We start from the raw sequence: 23,643 nt of genomic DNA on the forward strand, positions 1-23,643 counted from the left end.
CAGGATGCTGACAGGTGTGGCTGAAGTCCAGATGCAGGAGCTGACACGGTGAGCGTCCAGCTGCGAGGAGCAGAACAACACGAAGCGTGAGTTGCTGATCGGGCGTGGTTTAAATAGCTTTGGAAGAGGTTCCAGGCATGTATCCTTCCACCGATCAGGTATGTATCCTTCCCCGACCACACCCAGGTGGAAAGTAGTCCCACAGGTAAAGTAGTTCCATTCAGGCCTCAAGAGGGCCTGGATGTAGCAGCATGGTCTGCATCAGGTAAGTGCACATTAAAACACTTGAACACATGTCTAGCTTTATGTGCCTGGCGCCTAAGGCGCCAGGACAGGGGTCCAACATGAGCCTGGCGCCTAAGGCGCCAGGACTGTGTCCAAAGGGCCCCAGCTTGGGCCCGCTGGCACTTCCCTGGGGGGAATGATGCCTGCCTCTGGGGTTGCTGGGTCGGACCTGGCTCCTTGGAGGTAGGCATCATGACAGTACCCCCCCCTCAAGGCCCCTCCCAAGGTTGTTCCCTCCGGGGGTTTTGGCTTGTTTGGGAATTCTCCGGTGGAACCTTCAATTTGAACTGGGTCCGGAGGCTTGGACAGTCGGGTCCCTGGTTGTACTGGCTTCAAAAGTGATGCATGAAAAACTGGATGAATACGTATGTTAGACGTTAAATCCAGTTTAAAGGCCACGGGATTGATTATAGCCTTGATGTGATAAGGTCCTATGAATCTGGGATTGAAGGTTTGCGGGCCCTTGAGGGGTAAATGTTTCGTTGCTAGCCATACCTGGTCTCCTACTTGGTAAGAAGGAGTTTTACTTCGGTGCAAATCAGCGTTTTCTTTATACTTTTTCTTGGCTTGCTGTAAATGAGTTGCAGCTTCTTTGAAGGCTCGGGTTATTGTGGAATGCAGATGATTTACTGAGGGCATTTCCAGGGTCAGAGGTGGATCTAGGTCAGAGGTCCGAGGATGGTGACCATACAAAGTATAAAAAGGAGTTTATCCGGTTCCAGAATGCACTGAATTGTTGTATGCATATTCTGCAATCCAAAGGATGTCTTTCCAATTTAACTCGGATTGGTGTAACATGCACCGAAGATATTGCTCGAGAGTCTGATTGTTTCTCTCGGTTTGTCCGTCAGTCTGGGGGTGGTGGCTGGTGGATAACCGCACATCTATTTGTGCTAGTTGGCAACACTTCTTCCAAAAATGGGAGATAAATTGACTTCCACGATCCGAGACTAATATGGAAGGAAAACCATGTATGTGAACTATATTCTCCAGAAATTCCTTAGCCAAGGTGGAAGCTGAAGGCAAACCTTTTAAAGGGATAAAGTGGGCCATTTTGGAGAATAGATCCACAATTACAAGGATAGTGTTGTAACCAGCACAAGGAGGCAGGTCTGTTATAAAGTCCATTGACAAGGTGTGCCATGGTGCCGGTGGAATATCCAAGGGTTGAAGAAGGCCGGCTGGCCTTTTCTTTTGACCCTTGTTTTGGGCGCAAATTCTGCAAGACAATACAAAAGACTTTATGTCTTTTCTCCAAGAAGGCCACCAGAAGTGGCGTTTGATTTTTTCCTCCGTTTTAGCGATACCAGGGTGTCCTTCCATTAATGATTCATGATGATGGGCAATAACAAGTTCTTGCAATTCTTTACTTGGCAGAAACAACCTCTCCTGGAAGTAGGGTAAATCATCCTTAACGGTGTAATGAGGACCCTTTTGACTCCATTCCAGTAAGGCTGAAGAGTCTAGAAGTTGTTTTACTTGCGTTTGGATGTCCTCAATAGTTTGCAATGAAGTTAGGCCTAAGATTCTTTGTTCAGGTATGATTGGCACAGGTTCTAAACTCGAATTGTGTTCTTCCATGCCAATCCGGGATAAGGCGTCCGCTTTACCATTCTTGCAGCCAGGGCGATAGGTAATTACGAAATCAAATTCCGCAAAGAATAGAGCCCATCGGAGTTGTCGTGAAGATTGAGCTTTGGCCGTCTTTAAATATTGTAAATTTCTGTGGTCCGTAATTACGGTGATGGTGTGTCTTGCCCCGAGAAGGTAGTGACGCCAAGCCTTGAAAGCAGATTTAATAGCCAGTAACTCCTTGTCGGTAATTGCATACTTGATTTCAGGAGAACATTTCCTGGACCAAAAGGCCACAGGGTGTAGTTGGTTAGTTTCTGGGTCTCTTTGTGACAGGACAGCTCCCATGGCCGAACTGGATGCGTCGGTTTCCACAATGTAAGGGAGATCTGGGTGCGGGTGCTTCAATACAGGTTCAGAGGTGAATTTGGTTTTCAGGTCCTGAAAGGCTTGTTCGGCCTCAAGAGTCCATTCAAAGCGTTTGTTTTTCTTTAGGAGAGCTGTGATGGGTTGGACTGTTCGGGAAAATTCTGGAATGAATCTTCGATAGAAATTGCAAAGCCGAGCATGCTCTGAACTCCCTTCACCGAGCTAGGAGATGGCCATTTGAGGATGGCGTCCACCTTTCGCGAGTCCATTCGGACTCCTTGAGGTGTCAGGATGAATCCGTGAAACTCAACTTCTGTTGTATTAAAAAATGCATTTTTCGAGCTTTGCAAATAGTCTGTGCTGGCGCAATTTCTCAAGAACTGCCCTAACATGTTTTCTGTGATCGGATTCTGAAGAAGAGTACACCAGGATGTCGTCAATATAAACAATGACACAGACATCGATAAGTTCCCGAAGAACATCATTGATAAAGTACTGAAAGGCGGCAGGTGCATTGCACAAACCGAAGGGCATCACCTGATATTCGAAGAGCCCAAATTTGGTGCGGAATGCAGTCTTCCATTCGTCGCCTTCTTTTATACGCACCAGGTGATAAGCTCCTCGGAGATCTAACTTGGTGTACACACAAGCGTCTTTCACTTGGTCGATAAGCTCAGGGATCAGGGGCAGAGGATAACGATTCTTAATCGTTATTTGATTTAGGGCGCGATAGTCTATACATGTTCTAAGGTCGCCCTCTTTTTTCGGCACGAAGAACAGAGCTGAGGAGACAGGAGACTTGGACGGGCGAATAAAACCATTGGCTAGGTACTGATCTAAATACTGACGCAAATGCAGGTTCTCAGGTTCCGTAAGAGCATAAATCCTACTACAAGGTAGTGGAGCATTGGGTACCAGATCGATTTGGCAATCATAAGACCGATGGGGAGGTAACGTGTTAGCCTGTTCCTTCTGAAAAACATCTTGGAATTCTTGGTATTCTGACGGTAGCTGTACAGGGGTGGAAGTTGCTGAGGCTAGACCCATAACTGGATTTCTTGGATAACAAGTTGGTTCACAATCAGGAAAACTTATCTTCTTTGCTCGCCAGTCGATTCTGGGATTATGTGTTTCTAACCAAGGAATTCCAAGAATTACTTGAAATTGTGGGGCCTTGATCACATCAAACACGATTGCTTCCTGATGTCCATCCTGACCCACCAGTGTCATTTCAACAGTGGAATGCGTTACAGGCCCTGAGGCTATTTCGGTTCCATCTACTGTAGTAATGACATCTTGGGTTACTTTTGGGCAGAGAGGGAGCTTAATCCTGGAAGCCAATTCACGGTCTATGTAGTTTCCAATAGCTCCACTGTCGATGTATGCTCTTACAGCATGCAACTGCTGAGGCTGTTTTGGGTCCATGAGCACCATTGGCATGACAAAATGCGAGGTCAAAGAGTTTGTTTTCAAGCTCGGCAAGCGGACCCCTACGCTTGTCGGGCTAGGTCGTTTCCCGAATCAGGTGTCAATAAATCGTTATCAGTGGCTCCAACCACCTTCTTAGGTGGTTTTACCGGACAATTTCGAAGAAAGTGACTGGAAGTCCCGCAATACAGACAAAGTTGCATTTGCCGCCTTCTCTCTCGTTCCTTCTGCGTTAATGGTCCTTTAACACCGCCGATTTGCATAGGTTCGGATACGTCAGTACTGTTGGAGTTAGCGTGGGTTTTGATCGGTACTCGGGTTTCGTACTTGAACCGATCTGCTTTTCTATTTTGAAGTCTGTGATCAAGTTGAACCACCAAGTCTATGTAGTCTGCGCAGACCTGGGGTGGATCTACTATCTGAGCTAGAACATCCTTAAGTTCTCCGCGCAGGCCTCGATGAAACAATGTGATCCTTTTGTCTTCTGGCCATCCAGTTTCCACAACCAGTCTATTAAAGGTGGCAACGTAGGACAGGAGATCCTGATTACCTTGTCGTAAGGACAGCAGTTCGTTACCAAGGGCCTGTCCTTGAGTGTGTCGAGCAAACAATCTTTCCATGCTGGCCTGGAAGCCCTGAAAATCCTGGAGAATGGGATCATCCTGATTTACCAATGGAATAGACCAATCGGCAGCACTGCCACTGAGGTAAGATAGTATAAAGGCTACCTTGGTCTGGTCGTTAGGGAAGGCCCCGGGTCTGCATAGAAAGTGTAAACGACATTGGTTCATAAAGACGGCATATTTCTTGGGATCCCCCGCAAAACGTTCAGGCGGGGCCAAAGGCATGTGTCCAGGTAGATTGATTTGTACCGGGTTATTCAAACCCATTGATGTGGAAGTACCTCCGGAATTAGGTAAAGGAGTGTGCCCTGCCTGGGCCTGCAATAACCTTTTGGCCAGGTCATCTGTTCTTTCCTTGGATAGGATCAGTTCTCTTTTGAGAGCGTTAGTCTCCTGGCGGGCTGAGTGCACTTCTGCCCGTAATTCCCCCAAAAGCTGGGCCAGCTGATCTGTCTCGGAAGTCTCCATAGCGCCCCGGTGGGAAATTGTGGGTAGGCTTCGCGTTCTGTCACGCTCACCTGATTCCCACGGAGGCGCAGGTCTGGCTTCGAGTGCTGATGCTTCTTCAATGGTGAAGCGCAGGACTCTGATGATGGACAGGAAGGGCCCCTCTACTCTGGCTTTTCTGGCTCGCAGGAATATTCCCCTGTGCGTGAAAAGGGAGTATTACCTACTGACGGAATATTGCTCAAGCCTCCCACTCCCTTCCAACCCTCCACGATTCCCTTCCACAATTCCCCGTGAAGTCTAACCTTAGGGTCTGGAAGGATGAGTTCTCCATCCTGCTTCTGATGCAGGGGCGCGTTGAAACCCAGTTACTTCACTGGATTGAGGTTTGATGGGAGTTCAAAATAAGCTTGACTATTCAGGTGAGGCGCTGTAAGAGTTCTGTTGCAAGTTCAAAAGTTCAAGCTTAATATTAATGTTCATTGTCTTTTTGCAGCAAGCGCTAATGCTTATGTCTTTTTCCCCTTAGGGGCCAGGGTTCGGAATGCCGGAGATATGGCGCCGACCCGAAGTGTAAGTTCTGGATGAGCGTTCAGGTAATGTCTTTGCATTCGCTCATTCAATGTCTTTGTCTTTTTTCCCCATAGGGGCCGGGGTCCGGAATGCCAAGAAGCGGCAGGACCCGAAATGAAATGGGAATGACCCAACAGGTAAGTCTTAGAAGGAAACTGAGCCTTTCCTATTCCCTTCCTTCTCTCACCTTGTGTTCTTGTCTTTTTCTCTCTAGGCTCTGGGAAGTGGCTGCGGAGCCGGATGATCGCTGCTGAAGATGGAGGCGCCCAGGAAAGGTGGGTGAAATGCAGCGCTGCAGCGATCGAAGCGAAATGCATTTAAAATGATGTCTTCCCTTTCAGGATCGTCGGTGTGATGTCCCCGTGATGCAGCTTTAGCAGGTAAGGTCTTCTTTCTCCCCAATTCTCTCTTATCTCCCTTTGCAGGCGACCCAGGATGCTGACAGGCGTGGCTGAAGTCCAGATGCAGGAGCTAACACGGTGAGCGTCCAGCTGCGAGGAGCAGAACAACGCGAAGCGTGAGTTGCTGATCGGGCGTGGTTTAAATAGCTTTGGAAGAAGTTCCAGGCATGTATCCTTCCACCGATCAGGTATGTATCCTTCCCCGACCACACCCAGGTGGAAAGTAGTCCCACAGGTAAAGTAGTTCCATTCAGGCCTCAAGAGGGCCTGGATGTAGCAGCATGGTCTGCATCAGGTAAGTGCACATTAAAACACTTGAACACATGTCTAGCTTTATGAGCCTGGCGCCTAAGGCACCAGGACTGTGTCCAAAGAGCCCCAGCTTGGGCCCGCTGGCACTTCCCTGGGGGGAATGATGCCTGCCTCTGGGGTTGCTGGGTCGGACCTGGCTCCTTGGAGGTAGGCATCATGACAGAATTGCTCCTCTCACTGTTCGCAAGGTGTGCCCTGCTGTACATTTTTGGCACACAATGGGGGTCATTACAACCCTGGCGGTAGGGGCTTAACAGGGCCGGTAGAGTTGCCAGCTGCGTTAACCCCCTACCACCGCATTACGAGGTCCGCTAAAACCAGGCATCCTTAGCAGGTCCCGCGAGCGGTCCAGCATGCTAACAACGGGCCTGTCGTTAACGGGCCCGTTGTTAGCATGGTCCCCATTCCCATTGAGCCCTCTGGGGGCTCAATGGGAATGGGGATGGGTTCCCTGAATGGGGAAATACCGGGTCCTCCAAGGTTGGAATGGCCCAGTATTTCCCCATTCAGGGATCCCGGACCCAGTACCCGGTATGGGGTAGCCATGCCGCTAAAAGCGGCATGGCTACCTCCCTACTGGGAATGACCCCCAATGTGTTTACAATAAGCTGTGCCACATGTCCTAATACATTTGGTGTGAACCTATCTTCTGCGATTGTTGCAGCAAGATTCTCTCTGGTGGTGTGCGCAGGGTAGTGAAGCTGCTCCAGTGCAACCTTCAACAATGCTAGAGGCATAACTGGCTTTCTAGTGCTATCCTGTCACCATAAAGCCTTAGCGGGGGGATAAAGAACACCCCCGTCTCTTCCATAGATCCTGTTCTTCCTGTGGCACTCGACATTGTAGCTCAATTAACTGTACAAATGATAACATATTCAATCCTTCCTGCATCAGCGTGAATCACTCTGATCCTTGCTTACCATCCTCTAACTCGAAATCAGAAATATTTGGAAAATATGTGTCACAGGTCTAGGCAGAGAGTACAGGGCAGAGGCTCTCTCTCACTCTATGCAAGAAGATTAAGGGAGATTCCAGAGACAATGTTAGCATATAACAGATTAAAGGTACATACCAAGCTGTTAGTTGAGACACTTATTCACAGGAACTGCAGGAGCAGGCTGTAAACAAAGAGACAGAGAAAAGGCAAAGACAAGCAAGTACACTGGGCAACACGGATTGATCAGAAATAAGGGTGTATTGGAATATGATAAGGGGTCTCCAGGGATTAAGGAAAGCCCTGGGGATAGGCACCAGCAGATTACTCTTAACAACAGTCATAGAGCAACGTCATGACTTAGGCGTGCCGAGGAAACTGTTGTACTCAGTGCAAGGATAAAACTGAAAGACCATATACTGAGGCAGGTACGACTTCAACGGACTAGGTGAAGGCAACAGAAGTCTTCTCTTATCTGATCTGAACGGAGACCAACCCAGGGTCACAATGTAAAACGGATTAAAGTGGAGACACCACAGTGGACCAAGATGTATACAAGTAGTAAGCAGCGTTGAAAAAAATAACCAGGTACAGGACAGGATAGGGTATCAGAAGTAAGAACAGGCAGGTTGCCCAGCAAGGAGCCCAGAGGGACAGGGCAGAAGGCAGAGGAGTGTGGCAAGGCTGCCAGGCAGGGAAGCTCAGAGGAGAAGGGCAGAAGGCAGCAGAGTGTGGCAAAGCCGTCAGGCTGGAGCCCAGAAGAGCAGGGCGGAAGGCAACGGAGTGCGGCAGAGCTGTCGGTGGGAGCCCAGAGGAGCAGGGCCGAAGGCAACGGAGTGTGTCAGAGCCGCCAGGTAGGAGCCCAGAGGAGCAGGGTGGAAGGCGGCAGAGTGCGGCAGAGCCATCAGGAGGGAGCTAGAGGAGCAGGGCCGAAGGCATCTCAGTGCGGCAGAGCCGCCAGGTGGGAGCCCAAAGGGGCAGGGCAGAAGGCTGCAGCAGACTGGAAAGGAAGCTGCAAGCATCAACAGCAACAGGAATCAAAGGCCAAAAGAGGATTTCCAGGAAAGGTCAAAAACTGGTAACAGGAGCACCAGCACAAACTCCCAGTGGAAGCAGTTGCCTGACCACTGCTTCTGTTCAAAGTGATCTTATAAAGGCCCTCCCAGCCAGCAGGCCAGCAGGGTGGAGCTGATTGCAGACTCTGGCAGCTGTGTTCAATTAAGCCCAGCCCTGGCTTCCGTAGCCTGCAGCAGTAGCAGCAGTGGTTTCTAATCAAGTGTTCTCCAGCTCTCTGCAGCCTAGCCTGTAGTAGCTTGGAACAGGTCAATGCAATCAGGCCCTCTGCAGCTCTTAGTAGCTTGCTGCAAACAAATGTATTTAGTATGCCTCCTCCAGCCCTCTGCCTTTTGGACAGCATACATGTCCCAGAATGCATCTGCTGGTTTAACCCAAAAGCCGGAATGGAACATGCAATTAGATTACTCCAAAACTGCAGTGGTAAAACAAGGAAATAAAGGCATAGACGCATGTAGCGGGGCTGGGTGGCAGGCGAGTAGGATCGTGACAATATGATGCTATTTTTGCCTCTACAACTACGGCTTTGTTTCCGTGAGAAATTCAGTCTGCCTCTTTTGCATGGGCTGTGCATTTCACCACGACAATAGCCAATGGGAGCTTTAGTACTTTAATGAGCTTGCCCAATAGAGATGCATGTTGCACTGGAGTACTGTTTGCACATAGGAAACACTTCCTTTTCCAATGTGACTACCCTGTGTGTATGGTTGTCATCACATAGGTCTGAATACACTGTCACTTCTTCATCTTCAAATCTCTGAAGCACAGCGATGAGCGCCACCAATTCTGCAGCCTGCGATGAACAATGTGAAGGAAATCTCACACTCGTCACTACCTCAAATTCGCCTCAAATTTGCCATTTTTTCAGATTTCACTACTGCCGTTCCAGTATGCCTTTCACCAGTCAGTTGGTCAATTTTTGAAGAACCATAAATAAAGAGAACTTCCCTTCCTCTGAGAGCATTTTCTCTAACATGGGGAATATCATCATAACATTCAGTACACGTTGTGCAGTCGTGTACATAGTCATCATTTCCTACTGGTTCTGCTATAAATGTCACTGGATTCACTATTCTACATCTAACCATTTTGTTTGCTGGATTCAAAATAATCACTTTGTATCCAGATGCTCTTTGTGTAGTCAATGTACTTTTAGGTTTCTCCAGAATGGCAAATAAGGAGTGTTCGACAAATAATGCTATTTAGCATCCCATTGTAATACTGGTGGCTTTCTCATTTGGAAAAGCAACAGCCGCTAGCGCTTGTTTGCAAGGATTATGTCCATTCATTACTGAGTCTATAATAATCCCACTCTAATAGACATACTGTGTGTGTCAATGTCCTAATGCCATCTGTGTAAGTACTGCTGTCATCACTTCTCCATTTGAATGTGAGAATATATAAAACTCTTCATTATAGTCTGGTATCCCTAACACTGGGGCTGTGCAAATCACCCTTTTTAATTCTTCAAATCTTTCAGTCATGCCATCTCCCTATACTATTTTACTTTTATCTATCTGTGCTTCTTTGAGTCCTTTTAAGAGTGGTCGGATCTATGTACTGTAGTCAAAAACCCAGACCCTACAATAATTACATAGGCCTAAAAACTGCTGCATTTCCCTTACTGTCTCAGGATTTGGAGTGTTCATGATTACTTCTGCTCTGTCAGGTGTCACTCTTCTCCCCTCTTGAGAGATAAGCTGTTTTATGTACAGGACCTCTTCCTGAGACTATTGTATCCTTTCTCTGCTTATGTTGACATTAGTCAAACTGAGTCTTCCCTGCATCTTTCCTCTGTCTCACTGCACACGAAGATGTCATCCACGTACTGAATTAGCATGCTCTCGAGTTTTACATTGCCCAAGTCCATCTAAAGGACCTTATTAAGAATTGATGGGGACTCACAGTAGACCTGAGGCAGGCTTGTGTGTGTCACTGATTTCTATACAACAAGGACGTCAAATCCTGTGAGTCTTCATGAAAGGGAATTGAAAAGAAGTCATTCTTTAAATCTACAACTGTAAAATATTTGGCTTTAGCTCATATTTTATATTATATTTTAGCGGGGTTTGGAAACAGGGGAAATTCTGCTTCAACAATATTTGTTATGTTATGTTATTTTGCACTTATATAGCGCCTTATATACCATTGGTATGGTCTGAAGGCACTGGTAGGTTGAACGCCCTCGCGAGCCGAAGTTCTGGTCAGTAGAGGGAGTAGAGAGGGTCCAAAGGTGCGTGTGCGCATCCGGTATGTGTGCAGCTGGTGCGGAATTCCTGTGGTAGCTGCTTCCTAGCGGTAGGTGTGGTGGCTGAGAGGTCAGGAGTATGTGTTCGATCTGGCCGGAATTATCCAGACCGAGGGTGGCAGCGTTAGGCCTGAGGAGAACGCCTGGCTGGGGGTGCGAGACCAGCAGTGATTACTTAGAGTGATGGGGAGTGAGCGGCAGATGTTGATATGAGAACAGTTATACCGAATGGTGTCATAGTATCTCTGTGTTCCAGTTGAGTGGTGGTGTAAGGAGAGAGTAAGCGTGGGGTGTGATATGAGGTATGCTCTTTCAAAGGATCCATGCATTCCAAGGCATAATACGGATGTAATGCAATTCTGCAATTCGACCGCTCTCCACCCTTGTTCGCTCTCCACACTCATCCGCTCTCCACACTCATCCACTCTCCACACTCATTCGCTCTCCACACTCCTCCGCTCTCCACACTCCTCCGATCTTCACACTCATCCGCTCTCCACACTCATCCGCCCTCTACACTCATCGGTCATCCACACTCATCGGCCATCCACACTCATGGGCTCTCAACACTCATCCGTCAACCGCATTAATCCTCTACGCACTTCACACTCATCCCCACTTCACATTCATCCCCTCTTCACACTCATCCCCACTTCACGCTCATCCCCTCTTCACGCTCCTCCCCTCTTCACGCTCATCCCCTCTGCTACAAGAGAGACTATTGGTCACAACTTATAAGTGCAATTGGGTACTCTTCTAGATGCAATTGGGAACATTCTAATTCAACTTTCAGAGAGGCTGTTGGACACATCTAGATGCAATTGGGAACATTCTAATTCAACTATTGATAAGGGGTGGAGATCCTGAATGAATCTCCACCGTTCACTGGGTACTGTGAGAAACCTGAGGGTATTCTACCAAGCAGACCTCGGGTAGCCCTTATTCAGGGGGCCTGGGAAGGCCCAACATTCTCAAATCCCAATTCTAGGAGCACACGAGTAAGAGAGGATCACCTGGATAGGGGAGATTGGGTTGTGTTTGGGGAAATACCCAGGGTGAGATGCAATATTGTACCGGGAAAAGAAGGAGAGGAGGACACGATACCTGAGGCCTTTGTAGGCTGTAGTACATCTACCCCCTTCCTCCCATTAAATCTCTCTTGCCGAAAATAACAAATCCCCTAGGGCCCCAAACCCAGTTGCACTTAGAAACCACATTCCTCAGAATGCCTGTTTCCTTGTTTCCTACCTGAATACTCCCAGTCATTCTTCTTCACGTCCCTTTGATGATTCTTTCTCGAAACCCCAGTATACTGCATTAACAACACACTACCATTCCCACAATCTCCCCTGTTCAGGTCACGATTAAAACTCTGGTCATTTTTGTTCATTCCACAACCCCTACCAATCTCACTCTTCCGAAATGACCCAAACCCCTAGGATGAGAACTATAATTCCATGTAACACCTTTTTACCCTTCCGACACTGTTGGATACTTGGAAACTCTATCACCTTCCTTTTCCAACACAAACACCTTCCCTTATAGTGAAAAACAATGGACTAATTCCAGAGCTGTTCACCTGATGTGTCCTAACCCAAGGGCCAGGCAGAGTCAGGCAATTTGCCAGAATCACACGCACCTGAAGGCCCTTAGCTTTCTCCACAGGGATAAAAGGTGGAGCACAAGAGCACAGAACGGGCAAGGCGTACCACACGAAGTAAGAGCTAATTTAGCACGGCAGTTCAAGAGGAGGAGAAAGACGGCACATACCGAGAGGGTGACAAGGAGAGAAGCGACCTTGCCCTTTCTGACCAAAGCCTGTGAAACCTCCATAGAAGGAATTATAAGACCGCAAACAATAGCCAGCGTGTGTTGCAGCAGATGTCAATGGTACACAAGACCCTCCTGTGCTGTTTACCAAGCCGGGGAGAGATGCTTTTCTCTGTGGTACCAACCTTGACTCCAAAGAGAAATAAAGTCAAGCTGTTTGTCACAGCCGGTCAGTCGAGGGGAAAGTCGATAAGAAACCGAACTGTGGTGAACGAAAAGTAGCAAACGGCTAAATTGAACTGTGAAAGAGCAATTGATAAAAAAGGGGGAAAACCAGCAACAGAGGAGTCCTGCACCACGTGGGTGCTCATGCAGGAAACTCTGGGCGATTACCTGATGGTAGAAACTACCGCAACCAGAGGCCTTGAGAAAAAGCAAAAAGGGGTCAAAGTGGTCATACAGGGGTCTTGTAAAATCCTCTGTATAGTCGAAAGTCTTTGGCCGAGAAATGATTGTGGAGTTAAGAGAAGTGGGTCCCACATGACAAGAGATGATTGAGAAAGATACGAATGACAAGATTGGCAAGAGTGAACCCGAAGGAGGAATGCCGATAAAAGGGGGCAAACTCTACAGTCCTGAAATACAGTATGTTGACAAGAGTGTACCCGACCGAGGGATGTTCAAAGTGAAATGTATAGTAAAAGTTGGCAAGAGTGAACCCGGCAGAGGGATGCTAAAAAAAAGGGGCGAGGCCTGAAGTCCCTATGAGCAGTGTGTTGACAGAAGTGAACATAACCAAGGGATTTCCACAGTGAACTGTTTTGCATGAGTTGGCAAGAGTGAACCCGACAGAGGGAGGCTAGCAAAAAGGGGTGAAGCCTGAAGAACTGTTAAAAAAGACATTAAGATTCTGAAATGCAAGAAGTATTGTAAGACATGGGGAAGTGGAATGTATCCCTGGGCATTGAGATCTGTGCCCGGCAGAGGGAGATTACGAAAGAAAGGCCTGAGCCCGATCGAGGGAAGCCTTGCGGTCCGAGCCCAAGAGAGGGAGATCCAGGGGGTGGAAATTGAATCACCCCAACGTCCATTTGGAAAGGAACATTTTGTTTGTTTTGCTGAATAGATCAGGCCCTCAAAGGCAAGAGACTTCTATTGAAATGAGACTTAACAATCGGTGAACCTGATTGCTGGTAAGGAACTGACGGCTCGTGCTGGGAAAGCTCGAGAGAGTGATGTGCTCAGGAGATCCACTTTGTCTCATGCTCAAAATGTGGGGAATGGAGACTCCTGGCAATCACATCCTGATTTATTATGTGTGAACACTTCTTTCTTTATTGAAAACCGTTTTCCCCCACTCTTTCTGTAATTAGCTGTAAGGATTTGTCAAAAGTTTTTTTTTTGTATAAACTTTTTACTTTGACAAGATGCCACAAGGACTGCCTTATTTTTCATTTGATGGTCGAAGCTTGCTCCCATCATAGATTTAGGTTTAGATTAGGTGTTTTTCCACCCTGAATTTACAGTTTAATACACACCCTTGAACGGTGATCACTTGTGTCAGTCTTTACTGTTGTCACCATGATTTCCTTACAGTACACAGCCATGTTACATGTGCCATGTTACATGTGGACTCTGATGGAACTAATATTCCCTGCTTTATTAAAGCGGAAATGATCTCAAATATGCCTTCATCAGCTTCTCTTGACATAGGATACTGTTTTGCATGTGGCAAAATTGCTCCTGGTTTAAGCTTGAGATTCACTGTTCCTACTCCACTCAATAGACCGACATCATATGGACTATTGGTCCATAAGATGCTTGCCACCTTCTCTAAATCTTCCTGGAAGAATGACATTTTCTTTTTTACCAATGCCATTCTCTGTGGTATTTCTCTATTCTCAATTCTCATCCAATAAGTGAGACTTATGAAAAATACAAATTCATTGTCTGAATTTTCTTCCTCTGTCAAATCTGTCAATCTGTATCCTTCCTTGAGGGCCATCACTGTTCTCCATACTCTTTCCTCATCATCTGTCCCATGAACAACTACCTTCTCCCGATTTACCGCTGCTGCCTCTAGCCCTATGGGAATAACCTGCCCCTCCTTATCATACATAGGTATTTCTGGTCTAAATAAAAATTCATCAGGTATTCTCAATAGTCTCCCTGTCAGTCCAGGAAGCCATGTCAACAACATATTTACTCCATGCAAAAATATTTCTGGTACTAAAGGGACTCCTCGTAATGCTTTCTGACATGTAAAGGCTAATATAAATTCTCACATTCATATAATGAATCCCTGGAGTCGGAGACACTATCCCTTTGTCAGTAAAGGATATCGTCATGTTTAGTTTTGTCACCAAGTCACACCTATAGAAAGTGGTAATTCATCAGTACAAAGAACCAAACATTTTGGCCCCAGAGAATCCATGTACATTCATGACGATCCCAGACATTGGGTATTTTCCCTCTCGAACACAGGAACGAGTTGCTCCTGTGTCCACAAGAAATGAAAATGTTTTGCCTTATATAGTTAGCCTGACTCTTGGTTCCTCTTGTGGGTATGGTGTCACAGATAGTACTGAATGCATCAAGTCACTCTGTGGGCCTTTCTATTGTGCATATAAATTAATCTCTGTACCTGTAAAATGATTCTCTGCCACTACTGTCACACTCCCTATCCTCGGTGTGGACGCTTGTGGAGCTCCTGTGTTTGCTTTCCATTGTGGCACTGCTGCTTGTTGCACCGGTGTGTATTTTGGTGGCTGTGCTAGTGCTTATTGTGCTTGCATGTGTACTTTCTGTGGTTGCCCTTTGTGGCACCTGAATTTGCTGTGGAATCTGCTGTGCTTGGTGTATTTGTGGTGCATTTGCCTGATACTGCATGTGATCTTGGACATAATATTTCTGTGATTCTGTATTATACTGTGAAGACTTGCCCATCCCCCCTCTCGGACCTTGTCAGTTCTGTTGCATGCCTCCTCCTCTACTTCTACATGTTTGGGCTATATGGCCTGTTCTCCCACAATTCCAGCATTGTTGTGGCTGTTCTCCGTTAAATCCTCCTCCCCCTTCAGGGTTTTGAAATCGTCCTCATCCTTTAGCTGCATTCCCTACACCTCTTGGCCAAATGTTGTACCCAGTCTGATCCATAGGGTGCACTACATTGCTTTTCTGTACTGACTGTGCTTTGTGTGTGTTCACGCCTTCACCACTGGTCAATACTGCTCCTTCTATGGCAAACTTTGACAATTTCTTCTAAACTTACTTCATTCTCAGCGTTCTTCTTATTCCTTTCTTGTAACAATCAAGAATAATGTACAATCGTCAATTGTATTTCTGGCCATGGCCTCTCTTCCATCCTTACCTGTTTCCTCATCTCCCGTTGCACTGGCTCTGGCAGTCCCAGACATAAAATATGATAAAATAGTGCCATGGTTTTTAGTCCATGGTTCTCTCATCTCTTGAATAAATGCAACAGGACATCCGTCCTCCTCCATTTTTCTGGTCATAATTGCACCCAGGTGTGATATGTCAGGATACTGTACTCTAAGCGCTCACCATATGTCTGTGCAGTTACACTCGTATACCCTGTACATCTCCAAATGTCATCAGCTCTCTCCCCTAGAATAGCTGCCAGTAGGCCTTTTATGTCACCCACTACTAACGTCATTCCCGTTGTAATTATCTCTAACTCATAAATCCATTCTCCCGCACCTGCAGTCAAACTAGGCAATTTTCATTTCAGATTTTACTTGTCCATTTGTGCCCATGGAATATATTGTGGTAGTCCTCCCCCTTTCTCTAATAACAGGAATTGTGTAAATCCTGGTCCAAAATCCCCCCCCCTGCACTTTGCATTTTCCATGTGGGGCTAGTCTCGCCTGTTAATCTTCTTTCTGGTAATTACCTTAACCTACTTACATAAGGCAGAGACATAGCTCCTGCACTATGCAACTGTGCTGGTGGTCGCTCAGAATATGGTATTGGTTCTGACATTTATTCATTCGGGTCTTCTAAATCCGACCACTTTACCCCTCTCTCTAGGTTTGGATGTATGGAAGACCTGCATGCACCTTCTTTTTGAGCTTTTTCATTTTCCTCCCTCTCTTCATATGACATCATTATACCCCAACTGGTATGACTATTATCTCTGCCCTCGTCATCAAGAACTTGTCTACTTAGGGACAGAGTTCTATACTCATCCATCAATGTATTATCTGCTCTATTTTTTCTTCGGTGGAGATCCTGCAATGCTCTCCATAGCCTTGTAACCACCCTTCTCTCTCATTTGTCTGTATAGACCCACAATCCTTTTCCCTATTCCTTCTGTCTCATGCTCATCGGCCCATGTCTGTACTCTCAGTATCCCCTGCAGCTCCTTGCAGGGCTTTTGGGGCCCTCTCTCTTCTTCCCATCGCTCTCATGCTTCAATTGGTATTATACATATATTAACAATGTGATCTACTTCATCATCCCTTTGTCCCCTACTCCTTCTCATTTCGTCTTCCTTTCTTCTCATCTCCCTCTTTTTAACCTTTGTTCTTTCAATCTTCTATTTCTTTACGTGTCTTCTCTTCTATTCTCTCTTTCTCTTTTTTCTGTTCTCCATACCTTCTCTATTCTTCCCATATCGTCCCTTCTTTTTCCTTTTCTTCCTTGTATGCCCTGTCTGATTCATTTTCCTTCTTTTCTCTTTCTTCTCTCTCTTTAACATTGTCAATGCCTTTTCCATCTAATTTAAGCAATATCTGTCCTCCCATCCACTTGTTTTGTACTATAGTCATTCCACTTACTTTGTCTATCTCTGTTTTTTGTCTTCTTACTTCCTCCTCTATTTCTATCTGTCTATCCCTTCTCTCATCATGCTCTTTATGTTCATCACCTCTGGACATATATTTACGTTCTTTATTCTTACCTTCTTCTATACTGTCTTTGCTATTATAAGCTGGAGGTGTGTACATTGGATTTACGTACCCCACTGCTGCTTTTGATTCCTTTAGAGGCTAGATCCCCTGTTTGTCTTCTATTGTGCTGTCATTTTTATAAGGGGAAAGAGGAGCTGGGGGCATTACGTCTTCCACTTTATGCTAACTAAGCATCCACTACTTCTCGGGTGGATCTTCTATATCAGTTTGGTACATCTTTCACAATTCTAAAACAGCTAACCTTTTCTGTAGCCTCTTTGCCATGTATGTAGATTGCACGTATGTTATCATGTGTCGCAGCACTGCCTTTGATAATGACCGTTCTTGAGGCCACGGCATAAGTGTTTTATTAGTCGTGTCTTTTACCCACTTAGTATGGTACATTTTAGGTGTGTATCTTGGTAATGTCCTGCATAGATGTAAAAGGTGATTATACCCCATAATGACAAGTCATTTTAAACTGTCTATAGTTACCAGGTTTTTCTTTTTTTTATTATTTAATTAATTAATCCCACTTCAACAATCACTTTGGCCTGCATCATCATTAGCTGCCCATCTCCAACAAAGCCATTTCTCCAAACTATTTTTAAATACATACAATAACATCCATTTAATCTCTTTTTTCATCGTTTTTATCAATTCCTTAAATACTATCCCTCCAATTGCTTGCTTTTCTAGGGCCAAAAAATGTGACAGATTTTATTGCTATTGTTCTTTTAGTTTTTAAGCTTTCCTCCAATTTTATCATCATTAATACAAAATGTGTCAATATATTTTTTACACTGATATTTTTCCAAAATCACCCAAAACATGTCTGCACACTTTCTCTACGATCGTCTTGTCCTATCTTCCTGATAGACGTATCTCTTCTCAATTTTACTCCATTTTGGAGTGTGTCATGCACCCTTCTTCGCCTGTAGCCTCAGGAATCCCTTAAATAATACTCTGTTCTGGAGTGTGGTACGGTCCCTTCTCCCTCCTTGACGAAAGGTATCAAGGTATCTTCTTTTCTCTAACAAATACTGCTACGTTCCCCTTCTATATATATATATATATATATATATATATATATATATATATATATATATATATATATATATATATATATATATATATATATACATGCAAAATGGCCCCTCCACTTTCATTTCCCACTTTCAATGCTTCTACTTACATCTGTTATTCAGATTGAGACCTTTGGCTTTGACTCTTCCCCAAACGACCAGTTCGTCTTCAGTACACGAAGAACCTGAGGGGACCGGACAGGAATGTATTGAAAGGGGAACGTTCCCACCGTCTCTGGTCACATGTGTTATAGCACCGCACTGCCGTCTTCCAGCTAATGGTAGAAGATGTCGAGAATCCGAGGATCTGGATCTAAACCATCTGCACCACTACAAAATGTGCAGTAATCAATACATTAGGGAAATCTGGCGAACAACAGATTGTAGTCCACTTACTCTCAGTTACATTTCAGGTACACAAAGGCTTTATACCTTGATGTGCATCAACTATGATGCCATCCTATGTGGCAAATAATCAGACAGAGGGATTAGTTAGGAGAGCATATACACCTATAGCTTCTTTAGGTGTTAGTCGCATTATTAGCTGCCCCTTCTCTGGCAGGCACGCCTTGAGCTTCCCTCTACGCATAATACAGATTAACAGCAGCAGATTGGCTTCTGCAACAATGTATGCTCACCATTGCATAGGCCCTTTGATTGGATGGCATTCTCCCCCAACCCAGGTGCAGATGCAGAGAACAACATTAGACTACTACCCACTTGCCCAATTAGTCTACCCTCTCTCATCAGCCAAGCCTTTAGCCGAGGCCTCTCCTTTGTACTTGGCCTGGCTGGATGTTCTCTTCTCTGGACCTGCATAAGGAGTTAAGGTACATCGTTATCTTCGCCTAAAGCTCATGAGTATGCCTTGTTTTCTGGTCTTACACTATATGTGAAGAGACTGCAATTTGCCCATTTCACATTTTGTTTAGTGCTATTTGATTCAATTATGCTGGGTGTCTTTACTCCTCTTCAGCCTCTGGAGACTTTGTTGCTCTGTTTCACATATGCTTTTCTGCATTTTTAATCGTCAATACTTGGCATTCGCAAATATTCACACATTTTCCTAATCTAAGCGTAATATGTCCTGCGTATGTTGCTTATCCTTCTTGACTCCCTCTGTACCCTGCAATCACTTCTTGCTGCGGCATCCTTGATCTCTGGCCAACAGCTATCCTTTATTCATGCATGAATTTGTATTTCCAGCCTCTATCAGCTCTGAAGGCATCCATCTTTTCGATATGGCCACTTTAGCCGTTGTATATTTTCCTCTGCTGCTGTACGCCATCTATCTAGAAATCTTCGGACCAATGACCAGGTCAAAGGGATCAGCATTGGTGGGGAGGACCATAAAAACATAGCATTGGCTGACAACATGCTAATGGCCGTGGTGATCCCGGAGCAATGTCTTCCTTCCCTCATAGGGCAAATGGAGTCATTCAGGAAGGTTGCAGGACTGACAATGAACATGCAGAAATCTGAGATCTTAAACTTATCAGTCCACCCCATCAACGGGAGTGGATAAGGACCATCGCCCAGCTTAAATTAGCACAGACTGGGGTTTCCTACTTAGGGGTCACCATCAGCAAGACATTAGGGCCATTATACGGGGCCACCTCCCTCCGCTGATACAGAAAACTAAAGCAGAACTACAGAGACAGGGTCCCCTTACTGTCTCATGTCTAGGGAGATTGACGGTGGTGAAGATGCTCATTCTTCCAAGGCTCTTCCTATCCAGGTGCCTAAATCATTTTTTAGCTCCCTCAATAAAATGATATTGGCATATATATATATGGAAAAACAACCTCCCCGTATTGAGTACTGCAATGGTGCCAAGGAACCAGGGGGACTAGTGCTCCAGCACTTTCGTATATACTACGAAGTGGCACAACTTCGGGGGTGAAAGAATGGTTTACGGCGACACCCAGAAGATATGGGCACAGCAAGACAGGGCAGTAGCAGGAACACCCCTATCAAGACTGCTATGGTTGGGAAAAACACATAGACCACCGAATGTACACATTTGCAAAATCGACAGGCTGGTAACGGACAGCTGAGACTCATTTCTGGCAAAAAGAATCTTGTGTACCACTCCATCCCCATTTACACCCTTATTTTACAACCCACAATTCACACCAGAGTTGGGACAGGGATCGGTTAAGACATGGTGGGCAGCAGAGTATTTAAAAATACGCGACATGGGAAGAATTGGAGAACTTTTAATCCTTTGGCTACCCATTGTTAGGGAGAATTCTCTCCTTAGGCTGAATTTCCTAACCTAGTGAGTCCCCCAGCAGCTTCGCTGGATTTCTGGAGTTTGTTTTTACCTCCTGCCAAGAGTGAGACTCTTTTCCTCCCACTCTTGGACATGATTTATGGTATTCCTTTGACTGTGAATGTGTTTTATGGGCTATGGGGTCCTTTACTCCATAGGGTCTCATGTGTTTTGACTATGTCTGTTACACAGCACCCCCCATGCAGTAACACCGGGGTGTCATAGTGACACCCCACCATAGACTCCATACCCTGGGACTGACTACTGTCTCCCATGGCATGTAAAGTCACCATTGGCTTTGCTAGTCCCAAATTATTAACAGAAACCAGTACAAACCATCATATTGTGGACGTACTGGTCGGGGCAATTCGATTGCCCCGGGGTCTGTTAGTCGAGGGGGCACGTCTCCGTCCCCCCTGATCGAATTTTGGCTGGTGGCAGTGGAAACTACTTTTTGTATTCGACCGCAAATATTTTCCTATGGGATTTTCCCATTGTTCGAGGCTACCAACTTTAATTATTTAATTTTCATAGCCTCGAACATACCGCCGGTTTATTAAATTAATATTAATTCTCCGGTTGGTATTTTTTGCCAAGACTCGATTCTAAAATGGCGTTTGTGTTCTCCTTCTGTGACTCCAACCCAAGTCGAGCACTTTGTTCCACTTTTTGGCGGGCTTCTCCACAGAAGCCTCCAAAAGTGGTGCCACTCTGTCTGGGTACCACAGGGGGTGTGGGAGGGGGTTTAGGCACCCTGGACTGAGTTACCTTGGTAACTCAAGTCTCACTCTCGTGTGTGATTGGCCCAAGTGGTGAGCCGGCCGGCTCACCACTTAGCATGTTTGAGTGACAGCTAGGCTGAGTGAATCTGGGTTTTCTGCATAAAAGCAGGGCTTTGGGGACTGGAACTTCAGAAGTCGCCACAGGACCTGAGAATCCGACGAGGGAGAAGCTGAGCTGACCTACCACGACGACATCACCGGTGGAGCCCTGCAGAACCGACTCACCACTTCCCGACGACAGAGAAGATCTCCCGGCTGGAGACGCTTCTTCCCCTGAATGGTGGGCACAACCAGTTTACCTTTCTTTCTTTGCACCCCAGCCCGGTTTGTGGTCGAACTGCCCGTGCCAAGCACCCCGGCGGCCGGATAGCCACTCACCACTGAACCGCGAATCAACGGACCGCTCCTTGTACCTGAGAAACTCCACGGCTGGTTTCTTCCCTGGCAGTGCAACGGACTCCTGTATTCCTCCACTACGAGATCCTCTCTTCCCCCGGACGATGCACTGACTTGCACCCGCTGCCAGGAACAACTTCCCCCGCTGGAGCGTTCTCACCACTTTAAGGTACTGTGTCCGCCAGGCCTCCCTTTCTAAAGATTGCTACAAGGTAATAATAACCCCTTAACCTTCTGGACTGGGCTGGCTGCCTTGACCCTCTAACTGGCCCCTTTCTTTGGTCCAACTCCTTTTTGAACCTTTACAAGACTTTTGTGCACTGCAACCGTGTGACCTTGGACACATTTTGTTTGGATCCTCTGAAAGTGGATCCGGCCTCTTGAACTCTAACTTCACGGTTTTACTTTGCCTTCCTCTCTTGTTATGTTCTGGTAAAAGTGTTGGGATCTGTTTCAACTTGTTCTCTGCTGTTCTCTCCCTTTTTAAAACGAACTATTAGAGTGCCATCTACGTTAAGCGCTCACCGCTGTCTGAAAATAAGTGGGGCTTTACTTGACACTTGTCTAATATTCTTTTAAGGGAGTGTATATCTTTTAGTGACCGTGTTTTTGAATTGCTTACTATTAGTGCCTGTGTGTTTTCCTAGATGTGGTTTTAAATAAATAATTATATCTCTTTAACACCAAGCCCTGGTCAGTGTTTACTTGTTCTACTGTGTTCTCTTGATCTATTGTGAATACTCTGTATACTGCCTAACTCTTCTTGAGGGAAGTCTGACTGCTCAGCCACAGCTACCAAGTGAATCTGTGTGGTACACACTGCTACCAAGTGGGTTTACTGCCAAACACCTGTAGTCCTAAATCTTTTGCAGTGGTCCCAGAGGGAACTGCACAGGTTTCTGCCTAACACTGTTGTACAGCGGTGGGATTTGTATTGAGTATACACTTTAGAGTGCTTGTTAAACTCTTTAGGACAGCTAACCACAGAGCTTAGCACTAAAAAGCTGATTTTCTAACTATGTCTGCTATGGAGAGTTATACCCTAGAATCATTGTCTGCCAAAACTGCTGATTGCTTAAAAGTATTGTGTAGACATAAGAATCTCTCTGAGAAGGGCAAGAAAATGGAACTTATAGAAAGATTGTTAGAAAACCAAAGTCTGGGTGGTACAGAGGAATCTACCCCCTCAGCAAATGTAGAAAACAGTGATGGTATTGATCTGAATCAAAGTCTTGTTAATGAGTCAGAAGAGGAAAGTGAACCTAATGAAGTTAGCCACTCTGAGCCTCTATCTGCCTTAACAACTGTACCTACTGGGCCTATACCAGGTCCCACATGTAACCCTGCTTATTTTGAACTTGATAAAATGAAGCTTGAATTAGAGTACAAACGTTTTATTGCTCAATCTGAAAGAAACCAAGAGCTAGAGTTCAGAAGAATGAATGCCCAGGCTGAGCAGAAGCAAACTGAGTTAAGACTCAGAGAAATAGAGCTTAATCATGAGCTAGAAATGAAAAAGTTGTCTATGTAAAATGCTTCTCTCTCGTCTGGTTCCTCTAGGAGAGCCAGTCCCAAAAGACCCCGGATGCCTAAGGAATTAGTGGGTATGTATGAACCTAAGTTGGATGTGTTGGATTGGTTAAAGATGTTTGAGTATAATCATGGGCTCCAGGACATCACAGGGAATGAGTTACTTCCCTGGTTGTTCTCTAGTCTTCCCCAACTGATGTGGTAATGGAGTTGGGGGAGGTGGATAAGAAGGATTATGAATGTGTGAAAACTAGCTTTAATAGCTAGATTTGGGAAGACCCCTTCCCAGTACCTTAAGAGGTGTAGGACCCTCAAAAAGAATGATGGTACCCCTTGGGCTACCTGGGTGAGTGAGTGTTTGAAAAACTTAGAGGGATGGATTAAGGGTTACAAGGTGAACACGTATGAGGGAATGAGAAATCTTTCTCAGAATCTATAGGTTTGTCACTCACACTTTCCTTTCCACTAGCCCACTCCTCACCTGATGATTCTGTGTGGGTCTTTACGGATTCGTCTGATGAGCTTTCCGGTTTTTCTCTCCAGGCTGTCTTTGTCTTGATCTTATTCTTCTGTTTGACGAAATAGGAGCGAGCTCCCCCGGAGGCCACCTTGCCTATAAGCGATTAGCC

Source organism: Ambystoma mexicanum, chromosome 11 (assembly GCF_040938575.1).
Source record: "Ambystoma mexicanum isolate Mex_15411 chromosome 11, UKY_AmexF1_1, whole genome shotgun sequence".
Taxonomy (NCBI): Eukaryota; Metazoa; Chordata; class Amphibia; order Caudata; family Ambystomatidae; genus Ambystoma; species Ambystoma mexicanum.